At 49.7% G+C, this 14,506-nt stretch overlaps 1 long non-coding RNA gene across 1 annotated transcript; it reads left to right on the plus strand.

Annotated features, from left to right (window-relative positions):
• Nucleotides 1–33: 33 nt before the first annotated feature.
• Nucleotides 34–12,491, plus strand: LOC132248862 (uncharacterized). The gene is made up of 7 exons (XR_009460320.1): nt 34–400; nt 2,233–2,416; nt 3,531–3,608; nt 5,957–6,071; nt 8,095–8,194; nt 9,654–9,714; nt 12,262–12,491. It is a non-coding gene; the product is annotated as an uncharacterized LOC132248862 (long non-coding RNA).
• The last annotated feature ends 2,015 nt before the right edge of the window (nt 12,492–14,506 follow it).

The raw sequence follows: 14,506 nt of genomic DNA on the forward strand, positions 1-14,506 counted from the left end.
ATGCATGAGCCCACTCCTGCTGGAAGCCAGGTCCAGAAATAATGGGCAGAAGCTTTCTAATTTCCAGTCAAAGTATATTCCTGGTTCATTGATACCTGTGTGCTCTTCTGCCAACATGATATTTTGGCTTAAAAACCTCCGATTCCTTGCTGTTTATCCCCCTCCGTCTTTGTAGCATAAGCCAACGTGTTTTCCCGTTAAGACAGTTCCGGACGAACCTGTCACGCAGGTGATGTACGGGGCGGTTATCTTCCACCTTGCAGTGAACTCTCTGCTCCGTCTTGACCTGTACAGGTGCCCGCCGCGCTCCAGAGAGTTGCTTCAGAGAAGTGAATCTGCGAGGTGACCGGTGCGGTAACTGTGGTTGGGATGGACTGGCGTACAAGAAATGTGCTGAAAAGTAGGTGGGACAGCTGTTACGAAAGTATCTGAGAGTGCAGCCCCGGTCATGACTGAGACCCCGTCATTTTGGGGGTTCTAGTGGCATAAAAATAGGAATCTAAATACAGATAGGATGGGCGAGGACGTGATAGAGGGGAAAGGAAAGGAAAGAGGTGGGTGACAGGAGAGGGAAGTCTGGGTTGTACACCAGCTGAGGGGGCAATCTGGAAGCTGCACATTGTGGTTTATTTTTCAGTAGACAATATTTCTGCAGCATGAACAGACAGCGCTCCTTTATGAGAAGCGTAGCCCTGCTGACTTCCCAGAAAGGCCTCCCAGTCCTCTCATCCATCACCTCTGAATGCCTTGCAATCTCTCTCTGCACAAACCTCATTCTGAAAAAAAGCTGGCGTGCTCCTTGAGCAGCTCTCTCCCTGCACGTCCAGACTTGTGGGTGCAGTTCACGTCCTGGGCCTTTGACTGAAGACTTTTGCCATAGCAGCACCGAGAGCCGAGAGAGCGCGGCCCAGCTCTGCCTTCCCTCCTGGTCTGTCTTCTTCAGCCGTCCCTCGCAGTGGATGATGATTGTCTTCCGTGATCAAGCTGTTTTCATGGAAGATGCCCATGCAAGATTTCTGTTATCGTGGAGAAGCTGCTGCACACCAGCGTCAATACGGCTTTTCACGAAGTAGGACCTTGTTCCAATGGCAAGGAGACCAAGACAACCGGGGATCTCGTTCCGTGGCAGTCTTCCTCCGCCTTCAAGCCATTGAGAGCCTTACGTCTTCTTCCGCCTGCTCCGCTGTTGAAGACTTGTAGACCCATGGCTCTGGGCTTGGCAGGATTATTACAGTGGCGACCTGTTCCTGCCTTGTCACAGCACCGTCAAAAGATACAGGTGGCTTTTCAGGAGGAAAAGCATTGTCATGTGGTATCCTCACCACATCCTGGCAGTGCTGCTGCTGCTCGGTCCATGACTGCTCGTTCCTCAGAGTTACCCCTGCTTATTCCTCAGCGAACCTCCCTGGAGCTCAGTCCATTATCTGCCCCCTGGGGCCATGCTGGGCAGCAGCACAGCTCTGTGCCCTACTCCCAAGGAGTACAGTGCTTTTGACTGAGACCCCCTCTTCACTGGATCTCCAGTTGTACCCAACTGTGTTACAAGGATGGACACGCTACCTTTCATCCCATTGATGCAGGACCACAAGCGGAGGGGAGGCCACGTTGCAGTGTACGAGTACTGCTATGGCAAAAAAAAGAAAATCCCTGGTGCCAAGCGCAGGGAGTGAGATGCACCCGTCAGTCAGCAATGTGAATGTAGGCAATGCATCTTGTAGAGCTCCAGTTCCTAGTAATTCATTCCCTGTTCCCACAAGAATGGTTTGATCTCCCCAGGTTCGATACAGGATGACCATGAATAGAAGGAGTGAAAACTAATGCAAGAATGACCATTTGCTTGCTGTGGCTTACCAGTATCATGTCAGGTTACAGAGAAGGGGAATAGAATTGGCAATAGCAGAGCAGGTGTCTTGTGCTGAGTCCAAATTCAGGATTCTTGCACACTTGTTTTCTCCACAGCCTTGAGCATTGTGCAGTCCCCCCTGCCCCATCCTGCAGCCACGTCTCTACAGAACTGCAGCAATATTGAACAATTTCGGGAAAAAAACCTGCCCATAACGCTCCATGATAGAAAGATAAGAAGCTTCGCGCTGGGCTGCTAAAGGGTTAGCAAGGCACACAGAAAACGGGCCTGGGAGAGGAGTTGTGGGAGTGACTTGGCAGCTGTTCATGATAGGATATACTATAGATCCCACACAGCTCTTCAGATGCTCTGTGAACTTTTTCTTTCAGGGATATTTTGTGTGGAAGAGTGCAGTGTGTTAATGTTCAAAGCATACCAGTAAAGGCAGATGAGGAGACTACAGTCCAGACTCCCATTAATAATACCATTTGTTGGGGTATAGACTTCCATGTCGGGCCAGATGTTCCTGATGTGGGATCGGTGAAAGACGGCACCCTGTGTGATAAAGACCAGGTAGTATCATACAACACCGATAGATACCTGGACAGCATGAAAATGAGATTCAGTCGAGAAGGCATGGAACTGGTGTTTCCAAGTCTAACTTGCCCCATCTCTGTTACATGATACACTCCCCAAAACAGCCTGCTCTGACCCATGTATGTAGGAAGAACCCCAAAAGCAGGCCCTCTTACCCCTTCTCCAGGACCGACTGCAGCTGGCAAGAGATGCCACGCTTCTTCTGTAGAGCGAGAGGAGATGGCATGAGGATGGGTCCTCTCCTCCTGAAACTGCTACCCTGCCTACATCAAAGTTCATTCCTGGGTATGGGACACTATGAATGACATGGCGCCGCGCATCGTTCTTCCAAGGACATGAAATAAGGCAAATCCCATCCCCACAATGGTACCGCGGCAAAAGCTCTACCATGCTGATACATGCAGTGGTAGGATCCTTAGACAAGTGTGTGGGGCTGGAACGCAGATGTGCACCAGGAAATAGCAGTGCACTTCCAGACAGGTTTTCCCCTTACAGGAAGCAAGTGTGCTGGGCAGGATGTATTGTGATTGCAACTGCCCAGTCCCAGGGAGATGGAGACAATTAGGGTTGTTAATCTTTATGCTCCCCAGAGGATGTGCTCCTGTTTTATGGTTCTTGTCACTTAATTGGGGAACGGTTTCAAAGAGTGCAATCCCCCGACTCTCCATGTTGAAAAATCATCCTGCTAGCATACCTTCCCCTTCTCACTAGTAGCTGTTTGTTGCCTTTATTCTGGGAAGATTTAAAAAAAAATAGTGATTCTTACAACATATTCTGAAAATGCTTAGTTTTGGAGGCTTTCGAGCTTTTGAGCTCAGTCAAATACTTCATTTCCGTAGCTTCCCAGCTGCCAATGCCTGACGGCTCTGCTTCTGTCCGCTGCAGCAAGAGGTTTCCAGCAGGGACTCTGTGTACCATTTTTCTTGAAAACAGGATGTTTTCAGACAAGCTTAGATACATTCTCTGTTCATCACTACCCATTGCTCCCCAACACACAGTGGTATTCCCAAATGTCTCTGTCTACTCTGGAGTCAGAATACAGGCTTCATTCCTGTCTTCTTATCTAATATACACCTCTGTATTTTTCTAGATGTGTATAAACAGAACCTGTGTCAGCACAAATATTCTGGAGTATTACTGCCGTGATGAGAAATGCAACGGCCAAGGGGTAAGTAGCAAAGATCCCGTGAATGCTAGAGTACATTCAGTTCAACTTTGGATAAAATGCAAAGGTGACGTTCCAACTTGCAGATGCTCATTTATTTCACAGTATCTAGGTTATTTGGGACTGAAAAGTTTCTCTTTAACAGTTGTCATTCAAGTGATTGTCCACAGATTTCACTCTTGGTGCTTGGATTTTTTTTAAATAACATTATTCAGTGTGGCCAGGCCTTCTCAGAAGGAAAACGAGGGCAACAAAAATGGTCTGGGGACTGTGGGACAGGACTGGTGAAGAGAGACTGAGGGAACTGGGTTTATGTAGTCTAGAGAAATGAAGACTTGGGGTGGGGGTGGGGTGTTAAATCAGAGCCTTCAGCTCCCTGCAGGGGATTGCAAAGAGGATGGGGCTGGACTGTCCTCAGTGGGGGGCAGATGACCGAACAAGGAGCAATGGGCTCCAGTTGCAGCAAGGGAAGTTGAGGTTGGATATGAGGAAGAATTGTCTCTCTAGGAGGGCAGTAAAACACTGGAACAAGTTGCCCAGACAGGTGGGAACGTCTCTATCCTTGGAGGTTTTGAAGACCCAGGTAGACAAAGCTCCGGCTGGGATGATGCAGTTGTGGTTGGTCCTGCTTGGAGCAGGGGTTGGACTAGATGTGACTCCTGAGGTCCCGTCCAACCCCCATTTCTATGATTCTATGTTTCTAATGGGCCTGATATGCAGGCAGCCATAATTTGTGCTTAATTCTTTCTTCCTGCCTGGGACTAAAAGATAGCAACGTGGAGTGCGTGTCTCTTGCTTTTTTCTGTGTCCTTTTTGGCTTTTCCACAACTACATCCCTCTTGAAGTGAAAATATGCTTTACTGTATGACTGTTGCGAGGGCATTGCCTCTTGGTTTGGTCTCTGACTAGGGTGACACCTTTTCAAAAGGGGGAGGCGGGACACACGCCTGCCCTTTCCCTCCCCCATTCCCACTGCTGCCGCTGCCATGGCCGGATGAGAGCCCAGTGCAGCTTGGGGCTCTCTGCCCTGCTGCCCTTCCCTTGGGATCCCCTCACCAGCTGTGTGCCCCCTGCCTTCCCCGTGGCAACAGGGGGCACAACTCCAAGCTGTCGCAGCCCTTGCTGCTACCAGGCGGGCAGGGTTTGCCTCGCTATGGCAGTGTGGCCAGTGTGGGGCCCTCAGGAGCAGGGTGGGGAACCCCAAGCCCACAGTGGGCAGCCCTTATGCACCCCTGCCCCATGCAGAAATCTGGAAGAGGACATGCCCCTCCCATGCCCCTCCCTCCCTCTCCTTTCCCACCCCCGTGAACAGGGGAGAGGAGGGAAAGTAGAATGAAGAGTATGGACCTGTGGCTCCATCCTGCTCCCTTCTCTAGACCCGTGCACTGCCTGTCTGGGCAGCACCCCCAGCCCCTGCCCCACTCCCTCACCTTGAGGGGCCTCAATCTGCCCCCACTCCCACTTTCCCCCTCCCGCCAATAGACTTACCTGCCGGGAGCTGCTCTCCGTGCTTCTTGACTGTATTTCCTGGCCAAGGGCATGTATGTGGGCGTGCATGTGCACGTAGGACCCCCTGAGCCCCTCTCACGGCAGCCCCTTGCACGCTGGAATGCTGCCAGCCTGCAAGGGGAAACCCACTGTTTCCCGATCCCAGCAGGCACTGCAAACCAAGGAGAAACACTGCCCCAGAATCCTGCAGCCTGAGACAAGGACTTGAGGTTCCCACAGTGGGACCATCCTGCCTTAGGGACGGGTGGTCTCCCAACCTCTGGCACTTCGTGGCATTTTTGAAAAAGGATAATGAATGCCAGCCTACAAGCTAAGTGGGTCTCACGCTGCGTTGAAACTATATGACTGGTGGGGAAAAACAATCAAGAAACATGATTTTGTTGAAGTTAACTAGAGTTAATGAAACACAGGTCTTCAAATTTTGTAACAGAGGTAAGAGAGAGAGAAGAAAACTGCTCTGATGTGTATTCAGCTTTTGGGTTCTCACTTCATGTTTTTGCCCCTGGGTCTTTACGTGACTTCAGTTCTGGGTTTAGAGGCTGTGGTAGTGATGCCTTGACATCTTATCATTCAGACTCTCCAATTTCAACTGAGATGAGTACTCCTAAATCAAAACTAGTGCGTTAACTTTCTAGCCCAGAGATGCAGAGGCTGTTATCATTATTCTGCCCTGCTACGTAGAGGGATTTAGAGGGACCAAATTACCAGGCCAGTTTGCTCCCCCACTGCGCTTTAAGGGATACCAAGCCTGCGGGCCAAAGAGGAGGCACTCATCACACACCAAAATAGAAGATGGATTAGATTATTTGTTTCCTGCAGTTTATGCACTTGCTGTATTTCAGATTTGCAACAGCAACGGAAACTGCCACTGCGACTTTGGATGGGCCCCCCCATACTGTACAGAGAAAGGATCTGGAGGAAGCCTTGACAGTGGACCTCCTCCATCTACCTCTACTAGTAAGTGCTGTGACAATCTTACCACTCTGCATATTGCCCTGCCTTTTTTGGTTGATGTGTCTCTTGGGTTTGTCCCTTGGTTCAAATAAGCTTGTGTACCTGGTCATTTATTTGCTGAGAGTCTTTTCTGCCTAATCTGCCTTCCTTTTTAAATCCTTCAAGAGATTTATGTAATGCATGATCCTGGATGAGGGTATGTTTATGGGACATACCCAGATTATGGAATATATTAGACCTCCAATTTTCTTACATTTAGTAGCCAAAAATGAAGCGCACAGACTGCACAAGCCCTAGTGCTGCTGAGTGCTCTTCGACCGCTTCTCACTCTAGATATAAAGTGGATTTCAACCTGTTTTCCTTTGTGGACCCCAAAAAGTTTCCAGCGGAGGTGTGTGGATCCCTTTGACTTGTAAGTGTGGGCATTCACATACTTTTGATTGATCAGAGTCATCTCTTGCAGACCCCTAGACATAGTCTGCAGACCCCCAGAGGTCCACCGACCGCAGGTTGCAAACCACTGCTCTCGATCTCTGACCCCAGTGACTTCTGCAGCAGAGTTTCCATCCTAGAAAGGGACACAGCACACGTGGACGCAGCTTTTTATAACAGCTCTCCTCTCCTCTGAGGAATGTAATGTCATCCAGCCCCTCAATTAAGACAAATACCACATTCATTGCTTCTGTTTGACTCATTGATTTCCAAACATTTTGGCCCTGCTCCGTAGATATTATTTTCATTTATAGCAGGGCCTCACTACCTTTGCAGACAATTTGCCAGTTAGCAAATATTCCCGCCAGTGGCTCTGCAATGACGTCGGCCAGTGCCTTCAGCACCCTCGGATGGAGCCCATCCGGGCCTGCCCACTTAAAGGCATCCAGTTCTTCCAAGTGACTCTGCACCATCTCAGGGTCTACGCATGGCAGTCTGGCGCCTTGCTGCTGCCTCTCTACAACCCCAGTGAGAGGCCTTTACTTGGGATGCCATCGTCAGCTCCATGGCAGCTTTGGCCCGTCTAACTGCCTCCCTACAAGCACGAGCAGAGGAGGTATACTCCTCTTTGGTGATCTCTCCCTGTTTCTACTTTTTATGTGCTCCCCTTTGCCCCATAGGCTGCCCTGGATTTCTCTGGTCAGCCAGGGAAGCCTCCTGGCCCCTTTCCCTCTTTTTCCTCACATCGGGACTGTCTCTCTTTGTGCCCGAAGGATCATTTCCTTAAGGCACAGCCACCCTTCTTGGGCTCCCATCACTTCAAAACTCCTACTCTGCAGTGCGTCCTTGACTAATCGCCTGAGTTCACTGAAATCAGCTTTCCTAACGTCTAGTACTTTCACCCTACTAGTTACAGGCACAAACATTTTGGCCCTGCTCCGTAGCTACTATTTTCATTTATAGCAGTGCCTGGCTACCTTTGCAGACAATTTGCCAGTTGGCTCCAGGAAAGCCTTCCTGGCCCTTAGCTCAGAAGTGCAAGCAATAGCCAAAACACCTCTGCTTTAGATGTGGCAGCGCTGCCTCACAAGCCGTGGGCATGGCACGGTCACGAAACATTGCTCCTGGCTCCAGGGGTCCTGATTCCTGAGGGATGTGATTAGCACTGAGGAGAGCCGTCCTTTCAAGAGATTGCAAAAGAGATTTTGTGCTATATACCTGGAAGCAGTTGAATGCATCCTTCCTTTGTTCGGTGTGTGCACACCTGCTCCTAAGTGAAAGCATAGGCACCAGGTCTTTTCCAGTGAGAGAGACCTGCACCGATTCTCTACTCCTACTCTATTTATTGGCAGTCCACAAAGCTAATATGAATCCTGGCACCTGATGTACAGAGAAAACCAGTTACAGGGTTTGTACTGTTAGTTAACTGGTGGGAGAGGGAAGGGGAGAAGGAGAGCCGGAGAGAGAGAGCACGTGCACAGGCATGCAGTCCTAAAAGTACCTGGGTCAAATCACACTAAAACATGTGTTACAGTTGTACCAGGAACGGCTGAATTAAAGAAAGTATAACCTTGTGTCTCTTTGTCTTTCCAAGCATCCTCCAATACCTTTTTAATAGGGATAATCATAGGAAGCGTGATTCTCCTTCTGCTTATCACCATTGCAGTGTGTAGTATTGCCTGTCGCTTTTGAAGGTAAGTCAAATCTGCTAATATCTAAACCTGATTCCTTATCCCAGTTCCCCATGGCACATGCTGGGTGGGACGATAAAAGAGGGCGCTGTGTTGTCACCATCCGTTGCCTCCACCGTTGTGCTGGGTCTAACCTGAATGTCGGACTCATCTGCAGAAGGGCAGGTGGGCAGGGCATGGCTGGGTGAGTAAGTGAGGTTACTGCCTCCTACTGTGACTCTGCTTCCTGCCACGTGAAGCAGGGCTTCAGCCGCAGGGCTTGCAGGATCTGGATGGCTCCCCGGTGGGGGCAGCCCTGCTTCTCTCCCCATGAAAGGAAACCGTGCCTTTCCCTGTCTGGAGGAGGCAAGGGCCCAGATGCCATTTGAAGAGAATTAGGGCCTAGAGCCATAGTTGACCCCAGTTACCGCTCTGGTAGCAGGGAGGGGACACAGGGCTTGGCCCTGCCAGAGACTTCAGGATGGCTTTGACCAGCCTGAGCGGGTAGTGAGAGGGCGGCAGGCCAAGATGCACAGCCGTGGTCTTAGGCCAAGGCCCTCGGTTTGAAGTTGCAGCCTGACAGCCTCGTCCACGATGAAAGTGTCAGAGCACCTGCGGGAAAGCGAGCGGGAGAGCCATCATGTCGTGCTGTGTGCGGAGCAGCAGCAGCTTCCCCTGCCCTGTGCCTGGCGGTCTCTTCCCCAGCACTGTCTCTGCTCTGCCTTGGCTGCTGTGTGCATCCGCAAAGGCCTGCCGTGCACCCGCATGCTGCTTTTACTTTCCCATCCCTGGCAGGATGGAGCAGCGTGTCCGGTGCTGGGGTCTGTGCAGTTCCCCTGTCTGCCGTGTGCTATGCAGAGAGGGCTGAGGTCTCCCCACATGGGGAGGGTCCTTGAACGACCTACTAGGCAGTGCTGCAAGTGAGTTATTCGTGGGGATCCGGATTTCCTCTCATTTAAAAAAACTCCCCAAATCCACATTTTAATTGGGGCTTGTTAAATCAGAGAAAACCAGGATCCCTGGTTCTTAGTTATAGTATCAAATGAAAGGCAGTAGTGTAGCTGGCGGGGGGGGGCAGGGGGAATAAGCCCCAGGGCTCAAGGCGAGGTAGATAGAGGCTCTTAACACTCTTTCCTGCCTGCCTGCTATCGGGTGCTGAATTAAGGTACACCTGTGTACAGCTATCAGTGAGCCTGCGTGGAGCTCTGGTGTTGCAGCTGGATTACTTCCCAGCACCTTGCAGACTCTTCCAGCAGTACAGGGGGAGAAGCAAACAGGGCACGTTTGATCTTCAATATAGGGCCATGAACTGTGGGGCCTTCATGGCTTTCACATCCTGCCATTTGACAATCTAGTTACGCAGAAGTGTTTTATTAAGCATGACCTCAGGACAGATAGTTGTGATGCCCTGTTAAAGGGTTTGTTCAGGAAATGCAGCATTCAAAATGCATGGGGACTAAACATTTTTTACTTTTCATCACAGGTCTGGTCAGAAATCACAGACAAGCAAGAAAAAAAACGATTCTTCTGCTAGTGTAGGCAAGGTAAGCGTCTGTTTTCCAGGCTACTTCCCTCCATTACTCCTAGTTAAGAGCGGAGCACGGGTGCCTGTTCTAGCCTGGGAGATTCAACTTTACTTGCTTTTTTTCACTTTTTCAATTTCAAAAAGTTGAGCTGTAAAGACAATCCAGAAAATCATGACTGGACCCCTTTGTCTAAAAATGCTGCATGCGGTAATACTCACTAAAAAACCAAAGACAAGGTTAGAACCAGTTCTGACCAGAGAAAGAAATGGTTAATTTTTCTGGAAATTTAGAATTGTTGTTGCACATTGGGAAGAAGTGAGACTTTCCAAGTTTTCTATGAATCGCCTCAGAGCGGGATGCTCCGACAGTCACGGCAGGAACGAGCCATATCGCGGCCTCAAGTTCAAGTTCCTGGTTGTGGCCATGGGGCGCTCTGTGGTCTTTCTGTCATTGATTAGAAATTATTGATCAAGAGAGGCATTGCTGAGAAACTTGCTGTGATGGAAGTTGTCATAGATTGTAAGAAAATTAGGCAGGGCAGGATATGACTTGGAATGTAGATAGCAAGGGCCATAGAAAGCAGTTAAAAAGGGACTTCAGTAGTATGTCAAGAGGAAAAGGAAGATCAAAGAAACTATCAGACCTTTCTGGATTGCAGGAGGCAATCTAGTTACAAACTAAGCAGAGAAAGCCGAAGTATTCAGTGCCTTTCTTCCAGTAGTCTTCCCAAGTCAAGGCAGCCTGCCGGGTGATGAGCACAGCTGACAGCAAAGAGAGAGGAGACAAAAGGCCTAGAACATGGATGCTCAGCCCCTGCCCCCTGGGTCAGATCTGCCCTGCAGCAGTGTCATCCAGCCCACAATATTCCCCCCGGGTCTGGAAATGTGGAGGTGGGGGAGCGGTGCCAATTTTGGAGTTTTGGAGCCGGGCTTGCAGGGAAACAGAAACTAAGAAGAGAGAGGGGGAAGAGGAGGGGAAGGGCTGCTCTCATATTGACATCTGGAGCTGGGCAGTGTCTGCGATCTGGCCCTGAGGTCCCTTCCAGTCCCAGTGCTCTGGGGGAGGGACGGCAGCCTGCTGTCCTCCCGTGCACAGATCCAGGGGCCCACACCCCGCCCGAGGAGTCTGGCACGGCCCCGCTGCCCTCCCGTGGGGTTTGGGCCTCCGGATCTGCATGCGGTATGGCAGCAGGCTGCCGGCGCCAGCAAGTGATACCAGTTTTTCTTTGAAGAGTTTGAGGTGTTGTTTCACAGAACCCCTGCACCTATGTCCTTGAAACCTGGCTGGGTTCATGCCCTCAGAAGGGGATACCATCTCTGCAAGTTTCTTCAAAATCAGGCCAGAAATGACAAAGTTATAGGTATTTTAGTATTTCCCCATTATAGCCTACGGCCGAATAACCAAAACAGTGTCGAAACTCCCAAACAGATTCGGCTGAATCAAAACAGAACAGTAATCCAAAACACCCACATGAATCACTGTCCCTCGGAAATGGCTGAATCCGAATCCGAATCGAGACAGCCGCTTCGCACAGCCCTAGTGAGGACCTGAGTATCAGGGAGCTCAACTGCTGAGCCTGGTCCCCGTTTCAGTGGTGGCCTGAGGGTTGTTGGAGCCCTCGGCAAGAGTCATTTGGGGCGATTAGAAGCTTATTATTGATGACCTATCAGCAAGTTGGACATTTTCAATTTCAATTTCGTGTTGCCCTATCATGAAACTGCAATGAAAGTATCTTAATACAACGCTGACAATACAGATAGTCAGGGTAACTCATTTTTAAGGAACCGGAGTGGAGAATATTACATAATACATTTAAGTAATACAGCACTCTGAACATGAGTGTTAACAAACCTATTTTATTGAGAGACATATTATCAATATAGAATGGCAGATTTTCGCAACAATTTAAATTTAGAGTCAGTGGTCAATCCATTGCTCCGACACCTATTTTGATAATCAGTATTCATAAGTTGAAGAAAGAACAATGTTTTTAATAAGTTACAGAAAGAAAGAGTTTTTTTACCACTGAGCTACATTCTAGATTTGTTTTAGGTTCAAAATTTTGGGGACCCTGAAAGTGTGGGACCCCGGGTGGTCGCCTGGTTTACCTCCCCTAAGGCCGCTACTGCTCATCCTGCTCCCAGCGGGTCACGTGCAGAGATACTTTTGCTGGAGCCGGGCAGAAGCGTAAGCAGCAGAAACTGCTGTTACCGCGTTTCTTGTCTATAATGCACCTGTAGCCTGTTCTAGCAGTTCCAGCGACGGACAAGTGCCATTTTGTCATGGAAAATGAAATAGGCTGCTGCTCTCCAGATGAATGCTAGGGAGGTGCCCAAGTCTCCAGTCCTTTAACCATACTCCAACTCACACCAGCTGCAGTGAGTCCTGTTCCAAACCGTGGCTGGAGGAGGGGGCGACCACCTTTTGAACAGCTTTGTAGTGGTCGGTGCACGCTCTTGGGAAGGGGGAGCCCTCGGTTCTGGGCCCTCGTCTCTTGGAAGACCATTCAAAGCATCCGAAAGGGTACGAGCCACGGGAACTGATCTTATTCTGCTATCTTTTTAGGGCAGTCAAAAGTAATCAGGAGCAATTACGTCTTTGTGCACCAAAAAGGCCAGACCAGCATTTTGCCAACTGCTGAGGTAGCGTTTCATAAGTTCCAGCTCGTGGGATTCATCAAAAGCCTTCTTATATCCTCAACCCTATCAGCGTCTGTCTATTTTTGTTCACCGGTTAAAATCTTGATTTTGCTTAAATAAATGTGTTTTCTCCTTGTTTCTGTGTTTCTTTTTGTATTCCCCAAAGTACCTCTTCAGCACATTCCAAAAAGCAAATTTTAAATAATCTATATCTACTGAAAACTTCAACAGAAAATTAGGGAAAAGGACTGTAACTTCCACATTTTGAATGAGTTGGGATGAGTGTGAGGGTCTCGGATCCTAAATTTGTGTGTAAAAACCACTTCTCTGGGAAGCCTGTTGCAGTGCTTCACCCCCTTCCTAGTGACAAAGTTCTTCCTCATATCTAACCTCAACTTCCCCTGCTGCAGCTTGAGCCCATTGCTCCTTGTCCTGAGAACAGCCCAGCTCCATCCTCCTCGCACCCCCTGCAGGGAGTCGAAGGCTGCTATTCAATCCTCCCCGCACAGTTTTCTCTTCTCCAGACTCAATTAGCCCAGTGCCCTCAGCCTCTGCTCACAAGCCAGGTGCCCTGGCCCCCAACCATCTTTGTTGCCCTCGGCTGGACTCTTCTTGCCCTTCCCTCCCTAGAGCTGCAAATTCTCACTGGCATTTGGAGGCTTGGATTCAAGTTATATTTCGACCAGTTTTACTTAACTATTGATTTTCTTCTGCAGCTTCAGTATATCAGACGCAGCTGATACGAGAGCTCCTTTTTGGGAGGAAAATGTGTTGCATACACTGGAGCAGATGGTAACAGTTGTGGCTATAGTAGGTTAGTCTGCACTAGGGATCTTGGCTGGTAATACTAGAGGTGCACCAACATATCGGTTGCGTGTCGGATCAGCACTGATAAAAGGAAAATTAACGCTATTAGCTCTTGGCTTGTTCTACCCTGTGTAGCAGATACTTTTCATCACTAAACATATATGCCTTCTAGCCGTGCCCCGAGACACTGCGTCTATGTGCTCCCTGCCACTGCGCCCACCCCCAGAAGAGGCGTGGAGGCACCAAGTTAAAAATGTCCCTGCACTTAAAAATGGTGGCGGCAGCACTCGAACTCACGTTCATTCAACAACCTTTATGTCAAGCACCCCCACTGCAATTATTAAGCACCGGGACACTGATCCCCTGGACAAACCACCTGCAGCTGTATCCTGCTCCCTGCACTGGCCCTGGGTCCCATTCACCACCCTGGCTGGGCAGAGACCCCAGCCCCTGCCCCTGCTCCTGCCCCACTCCTTCCTGACTGTGGGGGCCTCAGTCTGCCCCCACCCCCCCATGCCTCTTCTCTCCCCCATGCCCCTTCCCCTCCACAGGCTTACCTGCAGGGAGCTGCTCCCCACGCTGCCCACCTGTGCTCCTGTAAATCGGTTATCGAATCGATATCAGCCGATATGGCGGGTTAATAGTGGGCTATGTGTATCGACCAAGAAGATCTTCACTGGTGCGCCCCTCGCTAACACTGATCCCGTGGTGGCAGTGTTAGGAAAACCTGCCTTGAAAACTTCCTTATTGGGATCTGATGAATGGAGTGAATTTAAACCTGCTCTATGTGCAGCTGTAGAGATGGGTCATATCGACTTCTTGTAAGAGTGAATGTAGGACGTGGTTGATTAAAATATTCTTGACTACTGTTAAATATGTCTTAATGCTTTAGGAGGCAGATGCATGACGAATAGATCCAAAGAGGTGATACTTCCCCTCTATCGGGCGCTGGTCAGACCGCAGTTGGAGTACTGCGTGCAATTCTGGGCACCGCACTTCAAGAGGGATGTGGATAACCTGGAGAGGGTCCAGAGAAGGGCCACTCGTATGGTTAAGGGCTTGCAGGCCAAGCCTTATGAGAAGAGACTAGAAAATCTGGACCTTTTCAGCCTCCGCAGGAGAAGTTTGAGAGGCAACCTTGTGGCTGCCTATAAGTTCATCATGGGGGCACAGAAGGGAATTGGTGAGGTTTTATTCACCAAGGCGCCCCCGGGGGTTACAAGAAACAATGGCCACAAGCTAGCAGAGAGCAGATTTAGCCTGGACATTAGGAAGAACTTCTTCACAGTTCGAGTGGCCACCGTCTGGAACGGGCTCCCAAGGGAGGTGGTGCTCTCCCCCACCCTGGGGGTCTTCAAGAGGAG

The sequence above is a fragment of the Alligator mississippiensis genome, chromosome 1 (assembly GCF_030867095.1).
Source record: "Alligator mississippiensis isolate rAllMis1 chromosome 1, rAllMis1, whole genome shotgun sequence".
Classification (NCBI taxonomy): Eukaryota; Metazoa; Chordata; order Crocodylia; family Alligatoridae; genus Alligator; species Alligator mississippiensis.